The sequence below is a fragment of the Protopterus annectens genome, chromosome 3.part0 (genome assembly GCF_019279795.1).
Source record: "Protopterus annectens isolate FY-2018-M chromosome 3.part0, PAN1.0, whole genome shotgun sequence".
NCBI lineage: Eukaryota > Metazoa > Chordata > Ceratodontiformes > Protopteridae > Protopterus > Protopterus annectens.
Window position 1 is genome coordinate 966923005 of NC_056731.1, and position 25477 is coordinate 966948481.

Below are 25477 nucleotides of genomic sequence, written 5' to 3' on the forward strand. Positions count from 1 at the left end.
TCAGTATCACAACAAGCTGGTTGGTGTAGTACAAAGAGGTAGTTAACTTCCACAGCATGACAACTGCAAGTCAACTAGCACAGTAAATAAAAAAATATTTAAAGTGAACATCTGCAAGAAGACATTAGTTTAATTAAAGGTGATAGTGCAACCAACATATTACGTCATTTATTTGATGGAAAGGAGACTCTTATCTTCTGCCATTAACTGCATGTGACAGTCTGACTCACCTACTTTCTTATATTCCAGCTCATCTCTTCTCCACCTTTCAAATCAAATAACCTTTTGAATCATTCTGTGAAGAGCCTCACCGTCGCCCATTCATGTAGTTCATAGCTTTGTGAAGAAACTCTTTTGCAGATCCAAGAGGTAGATTATCTTAACAATCTGTTCTCAATTCCTTCCTGTTAGGCAGCCAATTTATAGCTCCTTGACATGATTTTAGGGAATCCATATCTTGCTCCCTGATGTCTTCTGGCCTCAGTTTAGAAGACAGTTAACTTCTGGAGTCTATGGCCATATTTTTCCTTCTGTCCTATTCATCATTACTCTTGACTCCTTCTTAAAGGATGATATTTTTTCATGATTTAGGGCTTCCTGAAGTGCACACAGCACTCAAGGTAGGGCATGACCTGGAGACATATAACTAATGCATTACATCTTTGCTTCCAGTGTCTAACCATCTGAGAATGCATCCAAACATTCTATTTTCTACAACAACTGTCCTTTATTCTGCCCCTGATGGTCCATTCCTGAAGAAACTCACACTCTATGATACCTCTCCTTGCTGACTATAAACACTTCCATTCCTCCAACTGGTACTATGCATCAGAGATGCCATGGACCAACTGCAACACATTGCATTTGTTTGCACTGAGCCTTACTTAAAGTGCTTTGGCAGCTTTCCAAATGATTTCTCAAACTCTTTCCTTTCTTTCTTTCCTGATTTACCTAATTTCACATTTGCATTAACAATTGTAAAATGACAAAAAGGGCAATAAATCTATCTAGCCTGCACTTTAAAGTGCATTTAATTTTCAACTCACCCGTCACTACATTGCCCCTTGTCATATTCCACCTGTCCTGTGATTCTTGAAAGCCTCTGTGGGTTCTGCCCTCCACCATCCATTCTAGTAGACAGCTATCTCTATGCATAAGAGCTTGAAAAGGGTTTGGAACCTGTCCATCAACTAAGTCTCAAAAGAAGTAATTCTAAAACATTTGGAGAATCAGGGAGTAGGTAATCCCCAGAATCTTGTACCCCTTTCTAAGGAGGAAATGGTTTACCATATTCTATACCCTCCTGATAATGTCAAATATAAACACACACACACTTGATAGTAGTAGATCCAGGACTCACCCATGCGATAATCACTTATTTGGTTTCCTTATTCTTAATGTTACCTGTCTCTCACTACACCTATCTTTATCCTATCCTTTAAATATGCAGAAACCCATTTCCTTAGTCCTGAGCTTCCCTACAAGGACTTCAGTATTTCTATCCACCTCTTCTGAGGAGCTTGGTTAAATCCATTTGGTAAAGTTCATGCACTGTATGTCAATTGGTACTCCATTGTCAATATTTTTCAGCAACCCAGTCATAGAACTGTTTCACACATGTCAGCTTGGGTCTACTTCTTTTGACCTAACTTTCATTTGCCTGACACTCATTTTCCTGACCCCATTTGACTGAAATTTCATTTGCCTGACGCTTCATTTGCCTGACACTTCATTTGACTGACAAGATGCCCCTTCCCCACTGCAGTGCGACCCTGGAGTTAAAATATATAGTTAGGGGGGGTATGATATTGTTAACTTTTGATGTAATATTGCTTAGTAACAGAAAAGTAAGTGGGGGGGGCCCCACACACACACACAACGGTGGGGCTGTGCCCCCCCCTAACTATATAGTCTAACTCCAGGGTCCTTGTCAGGCAAATAAAATTTCAGTCATTTGGTCTCAGGCAAATGAGTGTCAGGCAAATAAAAGTTAGGTCAAAAGAAGTAGACCCGTCAGCTTACTCTGACCACAAACATATGATCACCATCATTTCTGCTCAGGATAATATGCATTACTTTACCTCATACTGCTGTTAGACTAAAATGCTTGAAGCTCTAGGTATTCTCATACTCTATCCTTTGCACAGGGTTACCAAAATTGCAATATTCTAATCCAAAGCAACTTTTTCAGTGGCCATTGAACCGTTGGTAAATGTTAGGGTCTGCTAGCACTCTGTTCTGACTTTTGAGGACACGGAAATATATTCCATCTGCTTGCCGTATGGTTTTTCGTCATTACTCTAAGCATTTTTCTCAGAACACTGCCAGCTTATATGGGTTTCTTTGCACTATCTTGACCATTATGCTTCACCTCCTTACAAGCATGGTACCCTCTCATTACTTAACTTTGTAAAAACTGAAATGTTCAGTCAGTACTTCTGCCCCCTTGCAGTTTTCCATAATTTGATTCTCATTTTTGCACATCCTAGCCACAGCTGTCCCTTGTCTTCTTCCTTCTTTAATATACCTGAAGAAAGTTTGTGCTCACACATTGTCCTTTCTGCCAGCTCCCTTTCAAGCTTTGTTTTTGCTGTCATCATTTCCTTTGTTGTCCTTCTGCTTTAGCTGTGCTTTGTACACTTTTTCCACGCACTTCACCACAACTTTTACTTGTCTTGCCAATTGCTCTAAACTCTGTAGCCACCATCTGTTGTATTGGTCTACTCTTTAAACTCTGTAGCCACCATCTGCTGTATTGGTCTACTCTTTAAACTCTGTAGCCACCATCTGTTGTATTGGTCTTCTTTTTAAACTCTGTAGCCACAATCTGTTGTATTGGTCTACTCTTTAAACTCTGTAGCCACCATCTGTTGTATTGGTCTTCTCTTTAAACTCTGTAGCCACCATCTGTTGTATTGGTCTACTCTTTAAACTCTGTAGCCACCATCTGTTGTATTGGTCTTCTTTAAACTCTGTAGCCACCATCTGTTGTATTGGTCTACTCTTTAAACTCTGTAGCCACCATCTGTTGTATTGGTCTTCTCTTTAAACTCTGTAGCCACAATCTGTTGTATTGGTCTACTCTTTAAACTCTGTAGCCACCATCTGTTGTATTGGTCTTCTCTTTAAACTCTGTAGCCACCATCTGTTGTATTGGTCTTCTCTTTCTTTTTCCTCGTACTGTTTCCTAAAATCATTTAAATTAGCCATGGGAACTGCATTCCTGTCTCATCCACTTAGTTAGTTTATTCCCTCAGTGTCTTCACTGCCCCATAACTCTTCTTGCATACTTTCCCATAATTCATCATAATCGATGCCACTAAACTACAAAATCATCACATTTATCCTTCCACCCCCCCCCCACTCTAAGCTTGACTAATGAATCCTTTTCATGGGCATCCCATACCAATTCTCCATGGTTAGGACTGCATCTGGAATTCCCAAGGCATCAGACATCTCCTGCTTCCTATCTACAAACCCAGAATCTCCTGCCCTGATACTGGAAGAGGACATTGCCAAGCATGGCACAGACAATATTATGTAAGAGAAAAATGCGGGTTCAAATTAATAAAAAAATTTTTTATGATAATCCAGGGAGAAATAAAAGGGAAAATCGTCAACAATTTCTTTGTGTTCCTGGACTTTCATTTTATGTTATTGCAGTAGAATCTGTTTCATCCTTGTGTTATCTAATGCAACACACACACACACGCACACACGCACACACGCACACACACACACACACACACACACACACACACACACACACACACACGCAGAAACACACATAGTTTCTTTTTTGTCTTGCCTTATTACTGAGTATTTTCAGTACTTGATCTAAATGTTAACAGGACTGACAATTCTTTTAGAACGTATCTAATTTAAATATGTTATCTAGTACAATGTTACAGTCAGTGATTCTCTTTTGCCCCTTCTGTTTTATTCTTTTCATTGCTAGGCCTTTCCCTACTTTTACAAGTTAAACTTTAAAGGTTACTGAGAAAAAATAAAGTAGATTGTTTTAGGAACATGGGACAACATGGTTTGTTTTGTACTTAATATGAGATCTAATGATTCAGATCTACTGCTCTTTATATATATTAAGGTATGGATAATAGCATTCCTGTCATACATTAAAACTAGGCTAGCTGCACTTGCAGACCATTTTAAGCTTAGACAATTTTTCTTTCGAAGCTGAGTATCAAACCCTATACCATACATACATACATACATATACACATACAAATATTTCAAGCAGGGGCATTAATGCCTTCTAGCTTGCCAACATACCAAAACACTTGTTCCTATAATAAGTATCCAGGCTGTTCTTAAAAATATCTAAACTAGTACTTGCTTTAATGTAATTTGGTAGTCTGTCCCATGCATCAGCTACTCTGTCAGAGAACCAGTTAGTACACTTCTCATTTCTATAGATTCTCCTACATAGCTTGTCTGATGATTCTCTAGTACTTTTTGATAACTCCAAGCATGCTCAGAGTTATTTGTCACTAAATGCCATGCATACCTGAATAAGATCTCCTCTTAGATATCTGTAAGAGATGCTGTACAAGTTCAAATATTTTAGTCTTTCATAATAACTTAAATTTTCACACCCATGGATATCCTCGGTATATTTCCGTTGTACTCTTTCCAGTTTACTAATACTTGTTTTCTTATAGGGTTTCTATATTGTTATTCCACACTCACGTTTGGTTCTAATGTAACTAGCAAACAATAACTTCAATTTTTTTGATTTCCTAGACTTTATAAATCTTTTTGTACAACCTATAGTTCTATAACTATCATTAACCAATTGGTTGATATGATTAGAAAAACTCATAGCTGAATCTAGCCATATACCCAGGTCCCTAAATGAGTCTACAGTTTCAATCACTGTGTGCTGTATTAAATATTCACCTTTCAATTTATGCCTACCAAATCTCATATGCTTAGTTTGTGATGTATTTATCAGCATATTATTCTCCTGTGCCCAAATGATTAATTTATTCAAGTTATTTTGCAGACATGCATTATCTGTAATACATGTAATCAGTTTACCCAATGTCAGGTAATCTGCATAATAGACTGTAGAACACCTCAGATGAAAATGTTAGGTCTGAAAGATACAATCTAAACAAATAAGGGCCTAGGACAGAGCCCTGTGGGACACCCTGACTGTAACCAAAGATTTTGCCTGCCCAGTTGCTGTATGATACTTGCCATGTCTTATTTGTAAGCCATGTAGCTATCCATCTTATTAAGAGTACATCAATACCTAAAGTACAAAACTCAAATCCAAAAGCAGCTGGGGACGAAGCTCTCCCAAAAAAGCAAAATGCAATAACAAAAGTCCAAAACCACATTATTTCACAGCAACCAATCATATAATTTAATTGATGAAAATATATGATTGGTTGCTGTGAAATAATGTGGGTGAGGCAACCCTTTTTATTGAGATTTGTGCAGTGTTTGTATTCTCTGAAGAAGTGTCAGGAGGCACGAAAGCACTCACTAGTTTGTACCTGAGTAAAAGTTTTGTCTTTTATTTATTATCAAGACAGCCGTGTTTGTTTACTCCCATTTTGGACTTTTGCTATTACATCGATACCTAGTTGTACTAATTTATTGATCAGTGTTATGTGTATGACCCTGTCAAGTGCTGAAGTTAAATCTATATGAATTATATCACTGCACAATTTTTCATACATAGCTGTTGTAATATTGTTATAGAACATCATGTTACAGGTAGTAATAGATCTGTTTTCAACATATGCATGCTGATATATAGTTTCAAGTCCCAGCCTATGCAGATCTGACAATAACTTATCCAATATTACCTTCCATTATTTTTCCACAACATGAAAGGAGACTTACGGGTCTATATGACTCTGGGATTGTCCTACTCCCCTTTCCCTTAAAAACAGGTTTAGTAAGCACATATCTCCAATCTTGAGGAATGTCCCCATATTTATATGACCTAGTGAATAATTGATATAATGGTACTGTAAGTTCTTACTGAAGTGTTCTCATGTCATTGTTATTAATTCTGTCATCTCTCTGTGCTTTGTTTGGCTCCAGTTTCTGCAGTTATTGTTCAATATAATCTAATTTGATTCCAGTATCTGTGGTTACCTGGATATCACTAGGACAACTTCACATCCCTTTTGTGGAGCCAAACTGTTTTGCATAAGATGTTGTAAATATATTTATAATCTGTTGTGTCTGAGAATAAATTATAGAATCTGCACACAGTTTATCAATTTCTGTGTCTTTACTCCTTCCACATCTTATGTATCTATAAAAAGGTTTCCTATTATGCTCAATATCGTTATATGCATTTTCTTCAAATTTTTATTGATCTTGTCTCACACTATGCTTGATCTGTTTGTCCACCTTATTTCAGTTTTCAAAGTGTTAGTTTGACCTCTCTTCCAGTTCTTATATTTTTTGTCTCTCGGCTTAATCAGATATCTTGTTCTATAGAAATATATCCCCCTGATGTATGCCTAGATCCTGATGTTAAACATTTTTTTGATTTTTTGCACTCAAACAATTTCTCTTTCAAAACTTTTCACATTCCATCTGCAGTTTTTCCACTGAACACCTCATTCTAGTTAGTTTTACATAGTGACTGTTTTGCTTCCATATAAGCTGTAATTAACCTTCTGTGTATTGTCTTAGATTTCAGTTTGGCAGACTTATCTAGCAACAAATTAACCTTTATAATCCCATGATCACTGCACATCAATGGTGGCAAAACTTGACTGGAAGTCACAGTAATTTCTTTGGGAACACAAACAATGTCTAGTATGTTTCATCCCCTAGTATGTTTTTTTTTTATAATCTGAAACAATTGTTGTTCCTGAATATACGAATAATTTCCTTACTAATGTTGCAGAATCAATATTATTCCAGTCTGTTTCTAGTAAATTTAAGTCCCCAGCTAATATTATTCTTCTCTCTTGTGTTTCATACAAGAAATGTACGAATTCCTCTAGGTCATCTGCACTTGACTTTGGTGTTCTATACACTCTAACAATTGTTATATGTTCCAGGGTTGTCTTTACTGTCACAGTTTCACAGTCTATAATGTTGATGTCATCACTGAACATGTAATAATCACAGGTCTCATAGCTATCTTGAATCCTATCATAACACCTCCACCTGATTTTTTTGTTAGAATGTCTGTTACAGTAAAAACATTTATACCCTGACAGGACTGGTTTCCAGTCATTGTTCTTTAACAATGTTTAACAAACAACAACATCAATCTTATGAGAACATAGCAAATTTTCCAATAAAAAAAAAAACTTTATTATTAATGCTCCTAGCATTAACAACCATCAGAAAGGCATCAGATGTTGCTATCTGTGGGCTGTTAAATTTTCAACTTGGCAAAATCCTGCCTAGTGTTTGTCAAATTTTGCAAAATATCTACTGTAAAAATTCTGTTTCCTGATGTAGACAAATACACACCATCCTGTCTGAACAATAAAAATACGTCCTAGCACCAGTACAAGCAATACTATCTAAGAGGGCTGTCAGTTCCCTACTAACAGTCAGAGACTCCTTCTGGGTGATGGGTGACATCATTTGTACCAACATGAATACAAACAGAGCCATACTTCCTTATATCAAGGCATTCCAAGGCTTGTCTCACATCTTCTATTTTTGCTCCTGGCAAGCATAACACTACTCAATGTTCATTATCATCTCTGCAAATATATGTATCTGTTCCTCTAATAACTGAATCTCTAATTACAAGAATATCTTTGCTGGCCAGCTCTGAAGAATTTTCAGCTTCTAATACAGTAATATATGTTCAATCAATTGTTACAAAGGATAGATCTTCATCACTATTAGTATTATTAATCCTACTGTTTTCATTGTGTATTAAATTCTCTTTGTCCTCTTTCTTCTTTCAGTAATGCTCTTCAATCCTTCCAAGTTCGATTTTGATTTCTTCCTGTTTACCTGCCTCTTGCCTCTATTTTCTACATTCTCCCTCAGAAAGATGATGCCTTTTTCTGATAAAAAAATCATTTCCTATAACCTGTGTGTTACAAAACAAAGCAGTGTCCTTTTTACTACATATTTGCTTTCCTTTACAGTCATTAATCAATTTCTTTGTCTTCCTTGTTATTTGTTGTGAACTGCTTCCTTTCTTTCTTTTTCTGTTGCTCTCTAAACAATCTGGACCCTCAGATTGCTGAATACATGCATCCAGAATTCCAAAGTTGTCAGCAGCATCATCTTGTTTCATAGGGATTAAATGATCTTTGCAGAAAACTGATGCATCATTTCCTAAATGTGTTCTACCTGATCTATGCCTAACATTATTTATTTCATCAGTCCAGTCATTAATATATGAGACAACAGTTGTCCAAGCCATGTCAATTCCACAAGTGCAATCATCATCATTAAGTCGAGATTTACTTCTAACAATGATAAGCAAATCATCCAACTTTTGACAGGAGGAACACAGATCACTAGAGTTATCAGCTGTTACCTTTAAATATGCATAGCATTTATTACACCGTACAAGATATTTCTACATTAGCAAATCATTAATTACATACTCATTTAAGGGATCCATATTCAGCTTCAAATTAATACAATATTACAAAAGAAAAGATATAAATCAGTAACCGGAGAATTAAAAAGAACTTAAATCAACTTCTATGACAAAAAAAATCACACCAGCAATGTACAACTAAATAAAGTACAGTAAGTTGTTCTGACCATACAAGATCTACAAGCCAGACAAAAGCTGTAATTCCTTTACGTCACTCAATTTCACTCGCAGTAGAACTTCTTTTTAACAATAAAGATAAATAAATCACAAACCAAGATGGGATCATTCAGATATCCTCAGGATTTTCCTCTCTGCCTTATGCGTAAATTTATAGCTGTCTAGGCCCCTTGGGGTTGCTAGAGCTTGCCTGTCTAAAATGTTTCCCTTTCTGTAAACCAACAGTGAAATTAAAGGTAAAACAAAATATGAATCAAAGTAAATCTTGTTAACAAGCAGTTATAAACAGTGATAACAAATACAATATAAATTCAAATAAAACTTCTCTGACCAATCAACTCCACAGTAAGTCACAAACTAAGAAAGGATTGTTTAGATATGCTATGTACCATGTATCTGTGAGGTAAACAGTTTGAACATTAAACCAACCCCCAAGCCAAGAATTCAACCCTTGTCTTGCGCCTCAGAGGTAAACACCTTAACCTTTATGACAGTCCCCACCATCATTTAGTTAATGCTTAACAATGACTTCTGTGTCATTGTTCTCTACTTATGACAGATACACTGTTTGTCTGGAGAACTCAGTATTATGCTGGTGCTCTATAGTACTGTACTATATATTTGATATTCCCTTTTATCAGTGTAACATACATTTTGTAGCATTATATAAAAATAATTGCTGGTTATTATTATGCTTCTTTTCTGTCACATTTAAATGTGCAATATGATGTGACTAGTGGCTTTAAAACTGCCTACCAGCCAATCAAACCTGTCAGCAAACAAATAGTATGTCAATAAATAATATAAACAACCACAGGAATTAAACTAGAGATGAGAGACAGTGAATCTTAAGGTCTAGATGGCTTTCTGAGGATGTTTGTCAATTTTTCTTAGTATCAGTGTTAGTTCAGTTAAAAATGGATCATAGCAAATATCTGTTAATAAACCTATTATGATTGTATCTCTAATCATAACCAGCTTATTATGTATTTGAGACATTGATGCAAAGAAATTCACCTCAAGAGCGAAGCAGAGTTATACTTCTGAAATCCTCTGCCCACTTTAGTCTTGCAGAAGTCACCTTTTGTTTTGTTAATGCTATCAGTAAGCCAGAATCCATTAATTTTGTGGGATTACTGACTCCTTAAATCCAGCTGTGGCCATACATATTCCATTAACTGCATATTACCCCCAGTCAGAGCTGTAGCTTGGGGATTTGGTGTCCTAGACAATACCTCCCACCTGGTGCACCTTCAACCTGACTTATAGAGCAATTGAAAAAAATCACATTCTTTGCTTGCGCCAAAGCACTACTGTGTTCATGCTTATATGCATGCATAGTAACTTTCTGGATCTTTTCCTACCACTCTAACAAATAGCTACACTGGATACTTGCTGCAGTTGATGTACAGACAGGCATTAAACCATTTCAGTATTCACAATTTTAACAATAGCTGCTTAAATGATTATGAGTATCCACATACAGTGCCACTGACTACTAGGGAGTGATTGCCAACTCTTATACCATGCTGGTCACACTCGTTAAAAGCTTACACACAGGCCTGCTCAGCCTTCGCCCTACCTTAGCTATGTCTTTGTACACAGTCTTGTATTTTATATTAAAACTCACGGGTAAAAAAAAACAAAAAAAAACAAGTAGCTCCTGTTATTTGGAAACACCAAAAATTAATCATTCAGTTGCTCTCTTGTAGCTCGTATAATAAATGCCATTTATGGATCCAGAAATGAGTAACTGAGCAATGCTTGCTTATGTGTCATACTTAAAAGAAACTGACAGAAGTTGACTTTGAAAAGAATAATCATTTTGACTATTTATATTGCATTAAAATTGAGGTAGTTTATGTTCACAGTAGCAAGGCTAGCATTTTAAAATGTATTTTTACTAAGGCATATACAATATGTTACAGGGGATACTGCAGTGTGGAAAATGTAATATATTAGAGGGGATATTGTATTGTGGACTAGTTTGTTGAATATTGTTTTGACTAATGTTGATAGCAATATGTTATATTTTTGGTCAGAAATTGCAATTCTATATTAGGAATACTTTTACTGTGAGGTTTGTGGTAATTTACCCACTTAAACTGATTGTAGGTTGATGTAGGGAACTGTTATTTAACAAGCTGCTAATTCCCTGCTTTTCTTGTGCCTTCGTGACTATCTGAAAGACTCTTTGATTTGGTGTTCTAAACATGCAGAACTGGATAATGAAGTGCAGAACAGGTAGTGGTGTACATGACAGTATGAAAAAAAACTGGAATTGTTCAGGTGAACTTGATTAATATCAGGTATGAGTAAAATGAATGTGTTATGAATAGATCTCTGTGGAACTGGGTGCCTTGGAGTATCACAGAACATTCTAGAATACTGGGGTTAAATTGTGCTGTGTGATGGAGAAGCTTTTGTGTGTCAAAGGTTACAGATACCTTTAAGAACTACCTTGACACATTCAGTATTAAAGGTTCTGTTGTGTTTTAATGCTAAGGAGCAGTCCCAAAGTAAATTACTCACAGCAGTGAAAATGCCCTGCAGTGAGGGCAAAGTACAGTGTTGCATTCCCAAGGCATACTTTATACAAGAAAAGATATAAAACAGTTGCTCATCTGTGAAGTACTACATACAGTTTCATGGCCCTTTCTGAAATACTTATGAATAGGGAGATGGGAATGCAGGAATAACGCAAGCTTTTCAAAAATATGAACCACATTAAGTGTTTTCAGAGGATGTATTAGCCGGCTCCATTAATGTACAGGGGAAGAGCACTGATAGCAACCCAGGTGTCTCAAGTTCAGTTAGCAAATCTGGCACTTGTTAAGAGCTGGAATAGGAAGGGAATAGTGACAAGGTTCTCTTTTGAGGTACAGAGTTAAGCATGGCATTCTAATGGGTGGTGGGTTCATTCCTCTAGCTGAAAGACAGTAGTATTTTGCAGCCTGAAGATTAAATTGTATATCTTATACAGCACAACAAAATGGATCAGACTAGAACTGATAGAAGAAAGTAGTCAAGTGACAAAACTGTCAGAACAGCTAACAGATTAGTGGAATGATCATTAGGATGGCAGTAGAAATGATTTTAGCAACACAGTGGTACAATCTTTAAACTTGTCTCACAGTCATGCTGCAGATTCCAGAATTATTGATTGTTTGAAAACAAATTACAACTGCCAGATTAGAAGACCAAAACAAAGTAACAGCATGACTACTCTGTTACACGTTGAATTAGATACAAGCTAAGCGGTCTGCTGACTTTTTTCCAGATGGATGTTTGATATGGTCCTGTGATGGTCATACAGGAAGTACTACTGCAAAAACTCAGCCAGATTAAGATAAAATCTACAATACCTACTTAATTTACGTGGCGTTTAGTATGCAGTATTTACAGAACTCCATAGAAGAGTGAGCATTTTTTGCTGAGTTGCAAATTTCCCACTGATTGCATATGGATGAAAGATTACTTTATATGAGCTCCTTCCCATATTTTTAAATTATTCATCCCACATGAAGTTATGATATGATTTTGTTCTATGCATTACTAAATTGCTAAGCTTACCACTATAGTCAGTAATTCAGAACATAGCCATGGCTCTTCTAATCATTTAAAATAGATTCAGTTATTAATGAAATGCAGTGCTTCCAGCAATGAATGATACAAAGACAATGAAATGAAGACAACGTGTTACTGACATTACTTTGTGGTATCATCCCATTATTTCTGACCACAGGCTGTTTCACCTCTTTCTTCATCATCCACAAGAAAACATTTGATTCTGCATCCCCAATAAATTGGGATCAGTTATTTGTGATTATACAATGACTGGCCATTAATATTCCAAAACATGCAGGCTGATTGGCCAACTCAACCAGCATGCCCGTTGTAAATCCCATAATATACCAATGGAAAAAGGTCCGGTCACCCAGACTTCTTTCCATTCGTATATTCTATAACTATTTTTTTTCAATAAAAACTATAAAAAATGTAAAGTCCAGACTCTGGACATACCAGAGAGGCAGCATGGAGGAAATACAAAGCAAATCATGTACGTTATTTAAAACTAAAGACACATACCTGATTTTCTTTGATTTCCTCCATTCTGTCTCTCTCCTACCCCTAAAGTAGCCCAAACTTTTTTTTTAATGAAAAAAAAAAAAAAAGAAGGAAAGAAAACAAAAACAGATCAATGGAGACTTTCTTTTCTCAGTTGCTCCCTTTTCGAATCACTGATGTACTGGGTATGCATGGGAATGCAAGTCCCAAATGCATGCGCAGTTCAACAAAACAGGGCAGCAAGATACCACCAGCTGCAAAAGAACAGTACGGCACCATTATGCAAAGGCATTATTTAAGGAAAGTAAGTATTTTTTTTTCCTTAAATAATGTCATTGTATAATAGCAATAACCGACTCTGTTGTGGTATATTGAAATTTAACCATGGCTGGCTTTATTTAATTACTCGGGCTTCGTCCATGCCAACCACGGGTACATTTTCAATATACCACACCACATTGTCAGTTATTGCTTAATTATCATATCCATCACTCACCTACAGTAGTTCTTATGTATGATAAATAAGCAGAGATTTAATAAAAGTCAATGTTACTGAAAATGTCTTTACTGTCACTCTGCTCATATTTTAGTCACATTATGTTCTGTATATAAACATTTCCACCACTTTACAATTCTTAGATCTTCTTCAGTTCTCCTTTCAACTTGTTTTCCCATCTTATTTGACTGTCTCCTTCCTTACTCACATAGATTACCAATTGTCTCAGCTACGTGAGTCTTGTAATAACTACCATTTTTGTTCATTACTTCCTCTATTATCATGTTATTTTCAGAATCCATTTAGTATATACTGTTGCAATTATATCTACCTTTATACACCTGAGCATTGCTCTGCTCTGGAGTTTATTAATACTTTTGACTGATGATTATTTCCAATGGATTTATTTGCATAAATGAAGAGAAGTGCCAGACAAATGATTTATGCATTGCATTTAATAATGAGCTGCTCAACTAACTTGACAATTTTAACTGATGCAGACTGCTATTCAGTATACATATCTGGTCACTATATGAAAAATAAATCCACAAATTTAATAGAACACAAGGAGGAAAGCTAAATTATATAAATGTCTGAAATGATGACTTATTTGTTTACTTCATGTTTTCTATACTGAATTGTAATTAGCAAAAAAGCCACTCAAAATAGATCCTTATAGTAAATGAGTCATTGATTACATCAGTCTTATCACAGACTATTGTTTGACGTAGATGCATAACATATTCAGATTTTAGGAATATGCACTTCTGCATGATTCCCGGAAAAATAATTATAGCTATGGAATGTATTATATTGTTAATCAAATGAAAGACCTCAGACATACTCGTCAAAGAACAAAAAACTCCATAGAGATATCTGAATTTTCAAAAACTATGTATTGTCTGCATACTTTGATATGTCAGCAAAGGAAGCATGAGGAGAAGCCAGCTAAAAATGTTTTTTGGGGAGATGGGGTGATCTCAACCCCAGGCTAAAGTAATCCTTTAACTTTGTGGCCCTTTGTACTGCAATTCATCCACAAAACCAATTTGCAGATCCATAGTTATAGACTCAAATATGGCGAAAATGTGACGTTTTTAAATGCCTAAATAGAGACATTTTAAGATAGTTTATCATCTGTAATCAGTAGCTTTTTTAATCCTGTCTTAAATGCATAATTCTACAACTAGCTCACTCAGTGCTGCTACCCACAATCTTAATTTTGATGTGTGATTGATGTTGTTCTCTTTATTTTCATACTTACAGCTGTACTTTAGCTGAGGTCATATAATTTACTCTCTGTTTCATCATGTACAACTACAGTCAAGCATTACTAGTGATGATGTCTTTCACTGTTTTTAATTTAGAGTAAAACTGTATTGTGTGTGTGTGTGTGTGTGTGTGTGTGTGTGTGTGTGTGTGTGTGTGTGTGTGTGTGTGTGTGTGTTTGTGTGTGTGTATGTGTGTGTGTGTATGTTTGAGAGAGAGAGAATGTGTGAGTGTGTGTGTGTGTGTGTGTGTGTGTGTGTGTGTGTGTGTATGTGAGAGAGAATGTGTGTGTGTGTGTGTGTGTGTGTGTGTGTGTGTGTGTGTGTGTGTGTGTGTGTGTGTGTGTGTGTGTGTATGTGAGAGAGAGAGAATGTGTGTGTGTGTGTGTGTGTGTGTGTGTGTGTGTGTGTGTGTGTGTGTGTGTGTGAGAGAGAGAGAATGTGTGTGTGTGTGTGTGTGTGTGTGTGTGTGTGTGTGTGTGTGTGTGTGTGTGTGTGTGTGTGTGTGTGTGTGTATGTGAGAGAGAGATGTGTGTGTGTGTGTGTGTGTGTGTGTGTGTGTGTGTGTGTGTGTGTGTGTGTGTGTGTGTGTGTGTGTGTGTGTGTGTGTGTGTGTGTGTTTGCAAAATTTGGAATATTACTCAATGACAGAATACAATAATTAGCTGATCTAAACAAAGACAGCATGCAGATCATCCATTAGAATATGCTGAGTTAAACTAAAATATTCCTTTCCAAAGTAACCTGAGCTGTAACATGCTGTGCAATGTACTTGCATGCAGTATGCATAGCCACCAGTATTGTTTGTTTACCCTGCTCTGCTTTAAAGACCTTTAATCATATACCATTTCTTCCAAACTGTATTTTAGAGTCATGAGCAAATCACTGGCCATCTGAAATCGGTTCTTTAAAGGATATGAAGAGGTTTGATATAAACAGTTGCACAGAACTTTTTATTTGCAACACTGACTGTTTTACCAAAACAAAAGCCCATCCACTTTCAGACACACCTATGCTGTCCATATGCTCTTTGTTTTGTTATATAATTTAAAATAGCAGTGACTTGAAATTAATTAACACAGCACACTCAACTTAAGATTCTTTCACCGGAGGAATTAGTAATTTAGGTACTATTAGTCTGTACCACTATATATGGTAGACATTTTCATAAGGGATTTCATGTTGTGCAGCCCAAGAAATTACATGGCCATGCTCCTATTGTAGTTTAACATTGCAGATGTGTGATATGAAAATTAGCATTTTATGATTGGCTGGAGACATGTAATCCCCTTATTCTTCTATCCGCAATACTGGATTTTGTATGTAGTGAGAGTCAAAGGGTTGTGATAGAGCTCTCCAGGTGTACAGAGTATGGGTAGCATGTTAAAGCACAGCAATTTAATAGTATTGTGTGGTCACTCAAAAAGAAAAATTGAAAAGGTATAAACATAAAAAAAGCATTTGCCATGGGACAATCATGTAAAAGTTATAACTCACTTAATTCTCAATGTGACCTTTTTTTTCCCTCAGAGCCTTAATTCAGACTCTGTTGCCATCCCCACCAGTTAGAGAGAGGAAGGAATGACCATTTATGACAGTACCATAGGCCTGTTATGGACTACAATGAGCATTTGCAATGCATATCAATTGGCAATAGTGCGTGAACTTAGACTAGCCTATGGGAAAGTCTGCCAATGAACGTGATTTTATTATTTAAAAGGTGATGACACAACATGACATGACAGAGAATTCCATGACATATGAAGCAAACAAATCTGAACAAAAATGCATAAAAATTGATCTTGCCTATCCTACTAGTCAGATCATCTGAGGTTCGACTGTGAACTGATGGTTGTTACCCTAAAGACAGCATCCCATTGTTTATCTTAATGTTCTGCCAGTAGCCTGACAAGAAACACTAAAGAAATATTAAAAAGTCAAGAATTAAACATTTGGCAAAATGACTCATCATCACCAAACTAATAAAAATGAATGTCATAGTCACATCTCTGACCCCTTTATATAATATTAAAACAAAATTATGGAAGGAGGACGTTCATAACTTCCTCTGAAATTGCTGGTGTAACAATCATTTTTTAGATCTTGTGTTCATTGTCTGTGTTTTAACATAAATCTGCATGCCTTTTGACTACTTATCTTTTGGCATTTGAAAGTCAATTAATGTATTAAACATATGTGATAAGTTCAATATAGTAGGTTGGTTAGATAGTTGGTTACATGGTTAGTAACTGGGTAGACACACTAGGTCAGCACACTTTGTGAGGCGCAAACTAGGAATACTGGTGAGTTACCCAAAAGGCAAGTGAGAAATGAAGGAATATACCCCATGGCAGCAACAAGAAATTCATCAACTCATAGCTGAGAAACAGATTCATTTATTAAGTCAGAACAAAATTATTAATTCTGAAGAAATTGATTTGAAATATAAATTTAGAACTGGTGCAATGGAGATATTCACTTTCTGCTTCTGTAACTGCAGTCCCAGGTTCATACTGTGCCAGACAGTACACTTGTCTTTTAACAAGCAGAACTACTGAAAGAGAAAGAGAAGCACATTAGCTGGGATAGCATGATAGCTGGAGAACTGCCAGAGAGGCTACCTCTTTTATGCTGCTGCTAATGTCTATCCATCCATTTACTCTCAAATTAAAATGTGTCCAAAATAGCACTAATTAGGAAGAGTAAGTGATATTGCAGTCAGAAACAAGCAAAAAAAAAATATGATGAGTGTATTGCAAACTTCATTTAATGTGGGTCTTGAAGAAAATATGGCTAATCTGCAGCACAGTTAAACCACTGGGCATACCTTTTAATTTCACTATATGAATAAATGATCCATTAAAATGTATATAATTATTGAGGGATAACCACTGGGATCTCTAGTATTATTAAACATACATTAGAGCTAAATGCTTTTAAAATGACTGTGAAATGCCTTACCTAGTTGAAATTATCTGTCTGATTTAAATGTGTTGTTAGAACTAAAAAAATGAGTCCCTGAAAAGAACACAAAATAATTTGATTGTAAGGATCAGAAAAAGCATGCTTAAGTATTTAAAACATACTATTGATTCCAGCTGGTATTCTAAAAGTAATGGCAAATACATTTCATACAAGCACTTATTTTCTGCAGCTCTTCTGATGTAGGAGCCATATAAAGGGTGTACGTGTGTGCATAACGTGAGTAAAGGACCATTCAACAGTTAATGTGTAGCAAAGACGTTAATGAGAAACAAGTGTACAAGGAGAATAGTTCCAACTGTGTGCTATCTTTGAATTAGACTTTTAGAGAAAAAAAATGATGTGTACAACTTCATGAGAACAATGCTCTGCCTCTTCAATTCATTTAGTCATTCATTTATTGTATTGTTAGTCTGCTTAGCATGTTTGGAGGAAAAAAAAAACTATTTTTTGTTTTTGTGATTGGTTCAGTTGCACTTATGCCTGAACAGTATAATTGTACATTTGATTTCATTATAATTATTTATAGTGCATTTTTATTTTTTAATTCTTTTTGAAGTAATTTAGGCCATTAGTATCAAACCTATTTTCTAGGGTTCAAAGATGAACCTGTTCTCCTTCTCAGAGATACAAAGCATGTAGAAAACGACATTGGGATTGAAACATAGATAAACTTTTTCTGCTCAGTTTTAAAAGAGGCAGCCTTGTACCTTGATTTATAAGAAGCACATTAAAAATGATAAAATTATTATAAAATATTATTTCCCTCAAATAATATCTGGCCTCCACATAACTAACATCATAATCCAATACATTATAAAGAAAGAAAATATTATGATTTATATTATCAGAGGTTTGCAGAAATACTTGACAAAAATGCTGACGTTTGTCAACAAGTGTAAAAACTACCCCTTAACAAGATATTTCATGCAGTACTGCTTTACACATGGCTAATAGGAACTATATTATCTGACACTCTGCTGTACAGATTAGATAATCCATTGACATGACTCTTCTTCTAGTGTGTTATAATCAATCATGCATGCAGTCAGCATGTAAATGGAAAATGGCTGCCAGGAACTATACCAACAACAACTCTCACTTTATTCTAAAGATGAGTGGCAGTTGTTTGCTTTATAACACCCAGAGGAACATAATAGTATTTAATTAAAAATTAAAAGCATGATTCTTTATGCTGTTTCAGAGAATATGTCCATTTTCATTTGAAATCCTCCTTCCTGACCTGTTGAAGTACTAACCAGGAAGATATAAGCAGTGTTTCCAGTTAATATGTGCTTAGCTGGAGACATCCCATAATTCTCATACAGACATCAGAGGAGTATCATAAACCAGTCTCCACAGATCAAAATACAGGAAAGTACACAGCATGTTTTATGTATAACTCATATGAATATCCATTGTCTTGGTTTGTTTGTTTGTTTGTGGTTTCTAATCAAGTCTATAGTCATTTGTGCACACGCACACACGACCCACACACACACACACACACACACACACACACACACACACACACACACACACACACACTCACACACAGCAGCCTTAGAGAGTTTATTCAGAGCAACATATCTGGAAAAAACATAATTCATTACCGTCTCCATGGATTTTTTTGACTTTGCATGTTGCTCGATTTGTAGTATTATTTTGGGCTGCAATGGTACCATTCAAAAGATCTTCTGACAATTACTAGATACAAATTCCACGTACCTGGCTTCTTCATAATACATATTCCCTCACTAATACACTAAACAGCTTTCTTTTTTTCTTTTCTTTTGGATTTTTGATGATAAAAACTATTGGATCTTTGAAGCTCTGATGTCTTACTAAGAAACAGAGACAGTCAGAGTGACTGAGGCTACAAAAATAAATGGGCACATACAAATGTAACTAAATGCCAAGGTCATTTTTGAAGATGTGTGGGTTTCTTTCAAATAAACATCACATATTTTCCCATTTCAGAAGTTCAAGAAAAAAGGAGTGCACTTAGAATACCCTACCTCTCTCTCTTTATTCCAAAAATTAATTTTATGTGAATTATACATTAAAAGTTATTTATATTTTGTATCTTCACATAAAAGAAAATGAACATAAGAGCAAACATGCTCTTGCACATAGTTGTAAATATATAATGTTATCGATATCTAAGAACCAAGCTATTTATCCTGTTTTATTTTCCACTAGCCCTAGGCATTGCCGCTTTCTGCATAATTAAGAATCATTAAGATTTAAGCAATACTACATGATTCAATTGAAAAACAGAACAGTTTTCTTATTCACTTGCAGTCAGCGTGCCTGCCCTGACTTGAGTTATGATCACTTCTCTAATACTAATTTTTTTTTCCTCATCTGAGATAATATAAGGAATGCTTCTTGTAATAGGAAATGATGCATTATTTTTTCATCTGCAATCAATGGAAGTGGCTGCATTTTCAAAATATATTGCCCCGTATGAGCATTAAACATGTCACTTTCCTTCACAGTTCATTCTGCAGAAAAACAGTATGATTTTATAGGAGTCTCACAAATCAATACACAATGCAAGTACTGTAAATATTTTGTACAGTAATGAAGCAAAGCATTCTTAAATATGACACCTGTTTTACTTTTTCACATATTCAAAGTATGAAATCTGCAACTGATTTTATTTTTTTCTTCTTGCAAGGAAACAGGAAGCAGGAGATAAAAGGAGGGCACATTAAAAGCTATAGATAATAAAAAAAGGATGTAAGAAAACTAAGCATTAAGCATATTGATCATGTTTCTTTACCTTTCTCAGGAACAGTCAACATAAAATAGCATATGTGTCTGACCAGTTTCATAGTGCACAGAAGAAATGTACCTCTCTAACCACAGATAATCATCATTTTTAATCAAAACCACACAGCCAATGTAACCACTCTGACATATAATACTAAGGGTACACTACACCAAATTTTCAGAAAGAAATGAACCATACATATTACTGATAAACTGATATTATCTACAGCAGCAGGAAAGCTAAGTTTAGAACTGCTGCCAGTGCCAATGAACTTGAAAATGTCTTGACAGAAGCAGACAGATCAACATATCTTTGAAAGCTAGCAATCACTACATCATGCTCAGTGAATTCAGTACTTTCCAAAGCATTAATGGTCCATAGTCATACCAGAAAGATTACATCCTGTTGTAAGAATAACATAGAACAAGTCTGGTATCCAACTTGAAATAGCATGCTTATTTTAAGCATTTCAGTGTTTAAAGATGCAGTGACCTTCACACACCTAAAGCACGTAGCCTTATTTAATTAATAAGAAACTACAACAATTGTGCTCACTGCATCAACACATCTCACTTCTCTATGCATATTTCCTCTTTCCCAGACAATGGTCTTCAAACTGTTGTTTGCCCAATTGACTACCATGAACATTCAGTGAGTGTAAAAAAATACATTTGTATCACAGAGTGTGTGGATGTTAATTGCTTTTCATTTAATCAGTAAATTCCTGAGTTTAGTTATAAAGAAGGGATTGTTATCAATTGATTGTGCTTCACTTTTGAGATTAACAATGTTGCCATCATCCTAGAAATCCAGAATTTCCTTGTCAGGGAAGCATTTATTTAATTATATTTTAACATGTTTTCAGAGCTACAGGGTGGTATATCACGATATATAGTCCTCATGTTGAATATAAGACAGTCTTTCTATTAATCATTAATGTGCAACATGACTTGGAAAAAAAGGTGAATATGATGTATACATGATGAGAAAACAAAAATTGCAGAAGGTGATGATAGAAAAATAGCCACATGTGTGAGATGCAGCTCTCATATAATATATTCAACAGCTTCACCCCCCTATGCATTGCAAATGGTTGAGCTGCACTATGTCTAACATGAAGCTTACTTTTACTGGATCAACTTACTCTCTAACTTGGGGAAATGCTTCATGGCAAATAATCATTACATTATTTAATTTCTTTCCTAATTTGAAACACACTGATGCTTGGGATGCTTGTAGTTTTCAGAGATTGTAAGAAGTAAATTAGAAGTTCTGCAAAGGGTGTCATCCCTTTTCATGATGGAACTAGATCTGCCCAGAAGATCACTGCAAATGATACATAAAATGTGAAAGGGAACATGGTGGTCTTGGGGAAATCATCAGTCCTAGTTCATTAAATTGCACAGTGGCACCACCTAGTGAGTGCAAAATGGATGAATGTAACATAAAGAAGGGGAAACAGATGTAAAAAATGCTAAAAATCAGTAATTGGTCAGTACAGTATTTTAAAAACAGAACTGCTTTCTCGTCTATTAACTGAAACAGCAAGCACAAGTGGAACTGTTCATTACATCTGGCTGTCTCTAAATCATAGCTGTGAGGAAGAGGATAGCAACAAGCCAATAGCTCAGCAGCTAAAAGAGAAACACTGCAGTCTTTTGAACAGAGTCAGATAAGACAGTGCAGTTAAAAGAACCTCAAAACTATAACCAATTTTGAAAAATGTTTAAATACATATTACTATCAGCTGTCTAGAAGAAACAACTGTACTTTGAAAGCCCATTGTTAGTAATGGTGTCTGTGTGTATGTGAGAGTGTGCATGCATGTCTGTATGAATACATATATATATATATATATATATATATATATATATATACATATATATATATTTTTTATATATATATATGTATATGCGTGTGCGTGTGCCCACACATCCATGCATACAGCACACATACATATACATGTGTTTCTGGCTGTGTGCATATTATTCCTAACAGATATCAGGCTAATAAGGAGGTACCATTTGATGTGTTTCATACTGAATAAAGTTATGTTTGTGGCTGTGTCCAAATAAGCTGATAGCTGTTTACATTCCTTTGAAATTTTGTGACAAAAATCCTTCTATTCCTTCTCTGCAGTATGCAAATGTTCACTGTATATGCGTCTCTTACACATATACAGGTCTCAAAAGGTGGAATTCAGAACTTAAAGATCTGCACAATGTGATAATAGTCTGAGGAACATTACACCCAGTGAAGAGGTTAAAATTTGCAACATTGAAGACGTTTGAAAAATCATGCCTGGCCTTGATTGAAGTAGTAATGCTAACATTCCACTCCAGTAAGAACCTAGGTAAGAAAAAAGGAAGGCAATACAAATCAAAATTATACATACATATATATATATATATATATATATATATGTTTTGATAACTTGCATTAATGCTTTAACATCCCACACACTGCTGCATCAACATCACCTTGTGCACCCCCTCAAGACAAGCACAACATACACACTGTCACATTCGTTTTCAGTTCATGACTTACTTGAGTGAAAGACTGATCTCTTGTGAGCATTGAATCACTATGTAATGATTTATTTTCCCAAATTAAGCATCAAAAACACCATGATCCATAGTTTTAAGCTTTCATTCGGGGCTGGGTAATTTGTGTAGCACTTTAGGAAAGAATTTTCCACAGCCTCTCTTAACTTACCCTAATGTTTCAATGAGCCCCCCCCCCCCCCCAAAAAAAAAAAAAGCGGGTACTGTAGTAAAACGCAAACAGAATACAGGATAGGAATCCGATGCCCTTAAACACAGAACATGGGCAAAATGTTTTGTAATGCACAACCCTTCCGTACGGTAAGGTTATTAAACCAATGCCTTGAGATCAGTGAAACTGAAAGCAAAATAAAACAACGAATCGGTTTGCATTATATATAGGTAAAGTGCTACCTGTCTGCGTAGTACAGACGCTACTATCTTCCAAGCTCTTCTCACAAGCAGTATAGCTGGACTGATACCGTCCTGGCTGCAGGCAAGTGTGAAAAAAAATGGATGCCCGATTCTGAGATTTGCAGAACTGTGTCAACCTTTCCACTTTGAGAAGGCTGGCATTTCAGCCTTAAATTGGAAAAAGGGGGCAAATAAGCTGGATGCTCCCTAGTTTAAGTAAAACGTGTTAGGTAGGCATCAGAGCACTACTACAGTACACTAACTAAGGACACACTTTGAAGAATACAGTCTCAATCCAGCTAGGAGTTTATCTCCGTAAGGAGAAAGAAATGAATATCCGAGAAAGGATTAATGATCCCTGTACTGAAAGGTTTCATGGCTTTGCTGGCGACACAACAGAAGAAATTTCAGCTCGTAGAGTAGTGCCATCATCAGAGCAAATTAAGATTTTCCATATTTAACAGAATATAAAGAACACAGCCACGAAATCCAAGTGGAAGCAGTATGCAGCACACATTTCCTCAACAGGGTGCTTAAAACGCAATAGGCATCCCAAGGTTTCATTCTCAGGTGTAAAAATCCATTGCCATGAAAAGAAACAGAGACAGAAGCGAACCCGTGTAGATAGTGGATCTTGCCTCCCGGCTAACACACAATATTGATGAAGGAACTGTGCAGCATCATTAACTCTGGAACTGGTGTAATAGATCCTTAATAAACCCGACTTGTATTATTTGTAGGTGCCCAGATAAATGCAACTGACTGCAATTTCCCTGCAGGACAAGAGACCTTAAACTTACACAGGCTTGACAGCCAAGCATTATGCATGTGGAAGATGTCAAATCTTTAAAGTTGCAGTCATATTAAGGTAACAAGGAATAACAACAGGGGAAAGACCCATATGATGTTGCTGAAACTTTGCAAAATTATCACGTCCTCCGTTCTTCTGTCTGTAATATTGTTAAAAAAGAAATATTGCAAACAAAATATTCTTCCTTTCTCAACAAAATATTAGGAAATGTGAATATGTTTTATTAATTTCCTGCAGTGTAGAGATTACATTTGTATCCGGCTAAAAACTTCTCATAGCTGGGGAATGGGACCATCACTTGTCGCAGCAGGTCACCCACCTCAGCACCCCCTCTGCATTCCAAGAAACATTGCTTTATTTCGTTGGTTTGCCGTACGACGCCCTCAGTTGGCATAAGCATGTGTAGTCTGGCATAGGGAAACCCCTGTAGCTGCCTCCCCTCCTTTGACTTACCTTGTCTGTGGCGAAGAGAGCGTTGCACAGGCAGAATGCTGAGGAGAGGCTTAGCATCAGCAGCAGCAGCACCGGGGGTGGGCTGCGTAGACCGAAGGAAACGTGGGGGCGGAGCCCTCAGCCTCGTGCCATTTACTGCTGCTACCTGTTACCTCGGAGAGCGAGCCACGGAGACTGACACTGCAAATGCTGAGCGCGCTCTCACTTGCAGCATCACTGCTCTCCCACCCTCTAATTTAGTGCAGGTGTCATAGGCTTGTATTGTGTAGTCTTGAGTAAAGGCTGTTGAATTTCAAAGAGCGTGAATCACTGGCATCGTTGCGTTGCTCTGCTTTCCGTGCACATTCAGTGCCTGGCCCAGGGTCCCACCCTAGATTTCTATCTTCTCTTTCCAGTGTCGTAGTCCGGCACAACAGTAAATCTAATCTGCCTTGCACTCTTATCCAAGAGAGAGACAAGGAGATGTGCACAGGTTTATCCCACTGCTGGTAGATGATTACGCAAATGCATTTTTACTTATTAAAGAAATCATTTGCTTGGACACATTAACTAATACAGTTTTTCTCCTGTGGGAGGAGAGGTCTAATTTTTGTGTAGTGCTATAGTTTTATCAATTGCCCAGATATTAGTTAGCTCAGTATTAATGTATTTGCGTCTTTTTAATATATATATATATATATATATATATATACACACGCACACACACACACACACACATATATATATATATATATATATACATATATATATATATATATATACATATATATATATATATATATATATATATATATATACAGTATGCTTAGTAACTAAGCGCTGTATAGTAAGGCAAAAAAGGTAAAGAATGAAGACATGCTTTGAAAAAAAAATGCACCTAAAAGACAAAGTAGGACTATTAGGAAAGTAAT

The 25477-nt window shown here is 36.1% G+C and overlaps 1 protein-coding gene across 2 annotated transcripts in view; it reads right to left on the reverse strand.

The window, feature by feature from the left end:
• Nucleotides 1–24709, reverse strand: part of CDH18 (cadherin 18) — a 3071238-nt gene extending 3046529 nt beyond the window's left edge. Inside the window, exon 1 of one of the 2 annotated variants that reach the window (XM_044065283.1) lies at nt 23303–24709. The gene's annotated coding sequence lies outside the window, so the exon portion shown is untranslated. The remainder of the gene's footprint in view (nt 1–23302) is intronic. The other variant, XM_044065285.1, reaches the window with a different exon arrangement.
• Between the last annotated feature and the right edge of the window lie 768 nt (nt 24710–25477).